The sequence below is a fragment of the Otolemur garnettii genome, unplaced genomic scaffold (assembly GCF_000181295.1).
Source record: "Otolemur garnettii isolate 467f Iridium unplaced genomic scaffold, OtoGar3 scaffold00041, whole genome shotgun sequence".
Classification (NCBI taxonomy): Eukaryota; Metazoa; Chordata; class Mammalia; order Primates; family Galagidae; genus Otolemur; species Otolemur garnettii.
The window spans coordinates 2138261-2146893 of record NW_003852436.1 but is presented as its reverse complement, the minus strand read 5'-3'; the positions used below and the strand labels follow the sequence as shown (position 1 = coordinate 2146893).

Below are 8633 nucleotides of genomic sequence, written 5' to 3'. Positions count from 1 at the left end.
GCATGTGGATATTCAGTTTTCTCAGTACCATTTATTAAAGAAATTGTTCTTTCCCCACTGCATGTTCTTGGCACCATTGTCAAAGGTAAGTTCAATATTGATGTGTCAACTCATTTATGGATTTTCTATTCTGTTCCATTGTTCTATGTATCTGTTTTTATGCTAATATCATGCTGTTTGAGTTACTACAGTTCTGTAGCATAATTTAAAGTCAGGTAATGTGATTACTCCAGCTTTGTTCTTTCTACTCAGCATGTCTATCAATATTCTGGATTATTTGTGGTTTTATATAAATTTTAGGATTGTTTTTCTATTTCTTGAAAAGAAAGTCATTGGTAATTTGATGGAGATTGCATTGAATCTGTATATTTCTATGGTTAATATAATCATTTTAACAATATTCATTCCTCTAATTCATGAGCATGGAAATAGCTTTCATTTTTTTGTGTCTTCTTCAACTTCTTTCATCAATATGTTATGGTTTTCATTATGTATTCTTTCATTTCTTTATGCCTAGATACTTTATTTTTTTGTAGCTACTGTAAATTGGATTGCTTTTCTTGGTTTGTTTTACAGATTGCTGGCATATAGAAATGATACCAATTATTGTATATTGATTTGGTATCCTGCAACTTTACTGAATTATTTATCAATTCTAATAGTTTTGGAGTGAAGTCTTTATGTTTCTCTAGATTTAAGATCATAATTTCTGGGACAGCATCTGCGGCTCAAAGGAGTAGGGCACCCGCCCCATATGCTGGAGGTAGAGGGTTCAAACCCAGCCCCAGCAAAAAACTGCAAAAAAATAAATAAATAAATAAAAATCATAACTTCTGAAAAAAGTAAAGCATCACAGAATGGAGAAGCATGAATCCTATGTACTCAGTTTTGATATGAGGACAATTAATGACCTAACACACAGTGCAGGGTGAGGGCAGGGGAGAGCAGAGAGAGAGAGAAAGGGATGGGGTGGGGAAAGGAAGAGCAGAGAGTGGGAAGGGGGTAGAGAAGTGGGGGTCTCGGTGTGTGACACACCTATAGGGGCAAGATACAAATACAATCAGTATAACCTGGTTTCTTGTACCTTCTATGAATCCCCAACAATTAAAAAAAAAGTGATTACAGAGTTTCTGTATGTGTGCACTTAGATGATTTCCCATTATTCATTAATGTCCATTCCTTGCAGATTGAAGAGCCCCATTTCTTGTGGAACATGTTTGGTGTTGATGAAATCCCTCAGCTTTTTTTTGTCTTGGGAACTCTGTATTTCCTTTCATGATTAAAGGATGTTTTTGCAGAATGTAATATCCTAGAGTTAAAGCTTTTCAATTTTGGTGTTTTCTTTTCCTTTAGCACTTTGAATATGTCAAGTCACTCTTTCCTAGCCTGTAAGGTTTCCACTCAAAAGTCTGGGGCTAGACCTACTGGAGCTCCTTTATATATCATTGTTTTCTTTTCTCCTACTTCCCTGAGAATGTTTTCTGTATCCATGACCTCTGGGAGCTTGATTATTAAATGCCTTGATGTAACTTTGTTTGGGTTACATCTGTTTGGTGTTCTATAATCTTCTCATGCCTGAATATTGATATATCTTTCTCTAGGTTTGGAATTTTTTCTGTTATTATTTCTCGGAATAAACTTTCTACCCTAATCTCTCTTTCTACCTTTTCTTTAAGGCTAATAACTCTTAGATTTGCTCTTTTGAGGTTATTTTGTAGATCTTGTAGTCATGCTTCATTCTTTATTTTTTTTCCTTTTCTCTTTTCTAACTCTGTATTTTCAAATATCCTGTCTTCAAGCTCATTAATTTTCTTTTCTCCTTGGTCAATTCTGCTGCTGAGATACTGTAATGCATTTTTTCATTTTGTCCATTAAATTCTTAACTTCCAGAATTTCGGCTTGGTTTTTTTCTTTATTATTTCATTATATTTGTCAAATTTCTCTGATAACCCTCTGAAATACTTCTCTGTTCTGTCTTGAAGTTTGTTGAGCTTCTTTAGAAAGTGCTTAAATTTTACATTGCATGAATAAAGAGGATATATCATCCATGGCACAGAATATCAGTTCACGCTTTCTAAAAAATAATCTGGCAGTGAGTTACAATATTTAAAAAATATTTTATTACATGTTAGTTCAATAATCATACATTTTGGAATATTTCCTAAGAAAATAGCCCCCTCAAAATGAAGTAATTTATATAAAGATGCTTAGAGCTATGTCATATTTCATTATTATATGGTGAAAAGCTGGAAAAACTCAAATACAAATGGCAAGGAGTAAATAGTTATATGAAGTATAGCATAGTATTACATTGTTTACTGTAATGCCATTAAGAATTGTAATTTCAAGGACTGACATAATATATGTGCTGTATATGTAGTATTAGAAAATCAGAGTAAAAATGATATTCACAGTTTTACTACAATGCAAGTGTGTACAATGGCAAAGGATTTTAGAGTAAATAGTTAGAGACTAGAATTTATTCTTATCTATAAAGATGATTCAGAAGGAAGCAGTAAAGATCGGAGGAGTAAAGGAAGCAAGACAAAAAACAAAAATAAAAAACATCAGCTATGGTTTTGTGCCTCATTTCTCACTGCCTAATCCCAAAACATTATTTTCTTTCTTTGGAACCCAAGGAAATCTATTTTATTTCACTAATAGGTTATAAAGAGAAAGTGTGTCACTTATTAGTATATAAAAAAAGCAAAACAGCCTTATAAAGCATTGCCAAATCCCTTTTTCCTTCTCTTAAACATACAAATTAACACTTTTAGCTCATATTCACGTAAGCTTTAAAATAGTCTAGGTTTATTTGTTAGTATTTATAGTCTCTAATCTAAGATTACAATCAAGTTTACCCAGAAGGTTCAGTATATGAAAATCAATGTAAAAATGACATGAAACCCCTGTAAAGGCTGAAATGTGACAGCTTGTTGGAGATACCCCATACTGAGAGTTCTGGCAAAAACTAAGCTTTTATAGTTCTCACTATCAAGTTCACAACATATTCTCAGTTCTGGCCTATTGGGATTTTAAGTGTGGCCTTGGAATGTCTAACAAGATGTAAAACTATGCAGAGGTTCAATACTATCTTCTGTAAGGATTCAAACTTCATCCTGCTTTAAGGATCACATAAGGAGTTTGTTAAAATCTCCTATTCCTAGGCCTCCTTTGCCAGAGATACTACAAAAATCTGGTATAAGGCCCTGGGATCTTTGTTTTAAACAAAAGCCACAGGAGTGTGTGATGGAGCTGGTCCTGAACATGGATAAGTACTAGTGTAGCAGATAATAGGGTTCCTTGATAAGCCTCCTTGAAAATTTGACAGTCAGTCCCCCTTGGGGTTAGAATTCTAGACACCATGTTACAAAACACAAAGTCAAACCAATTCTTAATATCTTTGTCACTAAAATATAGTCCAAGGCCCACTGCCTCTCACCTGGCTCTTGCAATGACCTCTGTACTTGCCTCCTCAGTGGCCTCCCTGCTCGTCACTTGGAGGGGTTTGGGGTCAGCAGATGAGAGGGTTTTGACACAAGGAATGCTTAACACAAGTGGCAGAGACTGAGGAACTCTGAGTGGACCCCTCCCAAGTAAATCTCAAGTCTGTATTTATTATCATAAAATAGGAAGTAGACAAAAGCTGCTCATCAGACATTAGCACTGATTAGGGAGGACATGGAGAAGGTCAGATAGAATGTCTCCACTTTTGTTTTTGCAAAACTTCCGATCTTGAGAACAACCTCTGCCTCCAGCATCAAGAGACTTTTGGAATCTAGAGAATCTTTAGCAGAACTATTAGGCTTGGTATTTCCACACTTCACCATATACATTCTCTCCTGGAGGCCAATTTTCTGATCTCCTGCACATACACAACTCACATGTCATTCTTGTGATTCTCCAGGTCTCTCAAGCAGGAAGTGAGTTTTATGCTAAACATCAGGGCTGTTTTCCCTACACTCACTCCTGCACTTCTTTCAGCACAGCAGTCAGAGTGGCCCTTTTGAAGCACAACTCAAATTATGTTACCCCACCCAATTCCTCATCGTGATTTATGAGGCCTTACATAATCTCATTCCTAACTATTTCCCTTCTCCCTCTCAATTCCAACCACGATGACCATCTTGTAGTACTTCAACACATCACGTGTGCCCCAGACTCGGGGCCTTTGTGTTTTCTGATCCCTTTAGGTGGAATGTTCTCCTACCAAATTATCTCCTGCTTGTGTTTTCATTTTATTGTCATCTCAAAAAAAGAGGCTCTCCTCATTCCCCTAGCCCATTATCCTTTGTCCTATTTTTCTTTTTGGCACATACCATATGACACATAGAATATTTAATTGCATCTTTGCAAGGGCAGTGGCTTTATCTGTTTTCTGCATTACTCAGTCACAGCAGATGGAAGAGTGTGTACCATATAAGAAGTGTTCAATGAATACCTAATGAATGAGCAAATGTAGGAATTTCCATGTAGGGTTTACAGGAAATAAGATAAAAGTAGAATCTGATTCCATCTCTTCTGTTACATTTGTAGAGGCCCAATGGGATCCTCATTTAAAAAAAGGTGGGGGGGGTAGGAGGGATGTTAATTTTTGGCTCCAGAAATCACATGATCCTACTTTTGCTCTGAATCACCTCACTGTGCTAGAAATTTAAGTGATGTATATTGAAAAGAAGAACAATTGTCTAGCCTCTTCTCCATTATTGCCATGGTTTGAACAATAACAATCCCTTCAAAATTCATGCTGAAACATAATCCTCAGTGTAATAGTGGTAAAAGGGAGATTAACCTCTCTTTGAGAGGTGGTTAAGGGACTCTGCCCTCATCAATGGGATTAGTACATTTATAGAAGGACTCAGGTGGAAGGGAGAGTTCTTTCACCTTTCCTTCTCTTCTACCATTTGAGTACGCAGTGTTCTTCCCCTCCAGAGGCTACAGCAGCAAGGCACCATTCTAAAAGCAGAGAGCAGCACTCACCAGACACCAACTCTGCAAGCACCCTGACCTTGGACTTCCCATCCCCCACAGCCATGAGAAATAAATTTCTACTGTTTATAAATTACCCAGTCTATGGTCTTTTGTTATAGCAGTATCAACCAGATTAAGACAATTACAAACCTCACTGTCAAGTTTAAAACAGATGAATTCAAAATTTCATATAGGATGTTTTATAAACATTTAACACATTTCTTGGTACTGCTGGTTTTTTTAAGTATTTTTTTTTTTTATTTTAGGTTAATACGAGGGTACAAATTTTTAGGTTACCTTGTTTTCAATTCTAAGGTAAAGTTCGAGTTGTAGTTGAGCCCTTCACCCAGGGGGCGTTCTGAACACCCTCACATTGTTCATATTAGGTGAGATCCCATCAATTGCCTTCCCTCCTCCCACCAAATGCCTTCCTTCCTCCCCCATGCTCTCTCTCTTCTCCCCTTCTCCTTGCTAAACTATATTTGTGTTTTATCATTTGTGTGAGTGTGTAGTTGTTTGTATATTGGTTTCATACTAGTATTGAGTACATTGGATTTTTTTTCCATTCTTGAAATAATTTATTAAGAAGAATGTATTTCAACTCCATCCAGGTAAACATAAAAGATGTAAAGTCTCCTCTTTGCTTACAGCTGAATAGTACTCCATGGTATGCATATACCAGTTTGTTAATCCGTTCATGGGTTGATGGGCATTTGGGCTGCTTCCATGACTTGGCAATTATAAACTGAGCTGCAATAAACATTCTGGTACAAGTGTCTTTAAAAAAATATATGGAATGCTTCATGAATTTGCATGTCATCCTTGGGCAGGGGCCATGCTAATCTGCTCCATATCATTCCAATTTTAGCATATATGCTGCCCATGTGAGCACTTCTGAAGTATTCTTAGTGATTATCTAAGCGAGGTATAAGCAAAGGTAGATGCACCAACAACGAATCTAAAATCCCAGATCTCCTGGTGTGTGAAGACCCCTGTAAGAATAAGGAATTACTCTTATGGAATGTTTGAGGTGGAAAGGGAAAGCCCAGCTGCACTCAGGAAACATTTCCAGGTAAGCAGTTCTAGTAAATTGTCTACATATGTCTCAGAAGAAAGGCACCTAAATTGCCACGCTTTCAATAATTCATCAAAAGTTTCTTTTTGGTGGAAGCATTCACTCTTGTCTGCAACTTTTAGGTTTTTATTGTTTTTCTTAAAGGGGACCTAGATTAAATACAATCTTTATGTGGGTATTAATTTTTACTTTACACCAAAGTTAGAAATTCCTCTGGGACTAGGATTGTGTTTTATACTTTGTTTCTAGTACCTCTTGGATAAAACTGAGTTCACAGAGGAAACCAAGTTATTCCTTTGTCCCTCGATTCCTTAAGTGGATGGAAACTTGTTCGGAGTGTTTGGAAAGTGGTTAGCAAACTACTTATCACTTTTTGGCATTTCACTCTGAAAAACTAGGATGCCATTCCCAATTTACTGATTTAGAACCCAAAGAAATTTTTTTAACTAAAATCCATTCTTTCATCATAATATTTATCTTAAAAAATATTAAATTTATATTTTAATGAATGATTTAAAAGTATGGCTCTTTTAATTCCACAGGCCATTGAGTGAATACATGTCCAGAAAGTAATCATGAAAGAATACATAGGAAGATAACTTTTTTTTTGAGACAGAGTTTCACTTATTAACCCTCCGTAGAGTGCTGTGAAGTCACAGCTCACAGCAACCTCCAACTGATTCTCTTGCCTCCGCCTCCCAAATAGCTGGGACTACAGGTGCCTACTACAACGCCTAGCTATTTTTTTGTTGCAATTAGGCCAGAGCTGGGTTTGAACTCATCACCCTCGGTATGTGGGGCTGGCACCCTACTCACTGAGCCACAGGCACCACCCAGGAAGATAACTTTTTAAGAAGTCAGGAAAAGTCAAAAATTTCTTGTGATGAACTATTTGTAGTGAGAACTAGTGGGCTTATATCTTTTAACTCCTATAATTTTACTTACCACTAATAGAATGACATAGAGCAAAGCTTTCCATGTGCATAGGGATGGTTATTTTAAGAGTTAAATTAATCTTTAATTAATCAAAAAAGTGTATGAAGAAAACAAAAACACCATTTAAAGTGAAAACCTTGACCAGGCCCAATATTAGTCCAGAAACTTTGTTTCTTTTCACACATATATTTTTAAAGAAAATGTAATATAAATATTATAAATATCCTGAACCAAATTTTTCAAATTTCGAGAATTTAATTAAAATCATCGATACTTATAAAGACAAAAAACTATTAAATAAATTCATAAGAAAACAAACTAGTCAATAATTGAGACTAATATTTAATAATATTAAACTAATTTCATCCTAATTTTATGTATTTAATAGACTATTATTCTACCAGAATTGACTGTCTTTTATCACTTAAGGATAGAATTACAGAGTAAATAATCATAATAGTTTAAAATTCAACCAATATTGACAAAATTTAAAATTGTAACTAAATAATAAACCTGCTCTCCTGACCGAAAAAGCAACATTGAGGACTACATAAGTTGACCAATAAGACAAGTCTACAGATCTGATAGATTTCTCTCTCTTTTTTTTTTTTTTTTTTTTTTTTTGCAGTTTTTGGCCAGGGCCAGGCTTGAATCCACCACCTCTGGCATATGGGGTCAGCGCCCTACTCCTTTGAGCCACAGGTGCCACCCTAGATTTCTTTAAAAGTATATTTTAATATACACTGTAAACAATGATTTAAGTACTAAAAGAGTTTATCTCTGAGATATTTTTTCAGACAATATAGTCCAATAGCAAGTATAATGCCTGTGCCCTCTTCCTCCAAAATTCTATGTTGAAATCTTAACCCCAGTGTGATGGTATCAGGAGGCAGGACCTCTGGGAGTTGATTGGGAATGGAGCCCTCATGAATAGGATTGGGATCCTTATAAAAGAGGCCTCTGAGAGCTTTCCAGTTCTCTTCCCACCATGTGGGGAGACAACAAGAAGTCAGCAGTCCACCAGCTGGGAGAGGGTCTTGATCAGAACCCACAGCACAGACACCTTGATGTCAGACTTCCAAGCTCCAGAACTGCGAGGAATAAATTCTTGCTGTTTAAAAGCCACTTGGCCTGTGGTGCTTTGTCATAGCAGCCTGAACTAAGACAGAAATACCAGTTGAATTTTAAGTTGTTTATGATTTGTGATAAATCAAACCATGTCATCTATATAGAAGACAATATAACACTTATATTTTAATTCTGTATAGTGGGAGCCATGAACCTGTTTCATCCCAAAGCAAAATGAAATTATTTAGAATCAAAATGGGAAGAAAAAGGTACTAAGTCCATCTCTGATCCTTCATGAGAGGTCCAGTCTATGCTATTAAGATGTAGTTCTGGGGTGGCGCCTGTGGCTCAGGGGGTAGGGTGCTGGCCCCATATACTCAGGGTGGTGGGCTCAAACCCAGCCCCTGCCAAACTGCAATAAAAAATAGCTGGGCATTATGTCAGGAGGCTGAGGCAAGAGAATCGCCTAAGCCCAAGAGCTGGAGTTTGCTGTGAGCTGTGACACCATGGCACTCTACCAAGGGCAATAAAGTGAGAAAAAAAAAAAAAAAGAAGTCGTTCTGTAAGAGAACTGCGTTTTTCG

At 36.5% G+C, this 8633-nt stretch overlaps 1 non-coding gene across 1 annotated transcript; it reads right to left on the bottom strand.

The window, feature by feature from the left end:
* Window positions 1-5756: 5756 nt before the first annotated feature.
* On the bottom strand, window positions 5757-5863 carry LOC111725463. Its single transcript, XR_002773525.1, has one exon. It is a non-coding gene; the product is annotated as a U6 spliceosomal RNA (small nuclear RNA).
* Between the last annotated feature and the right edge of the window lie 2770 nt (window positions 5864-8633).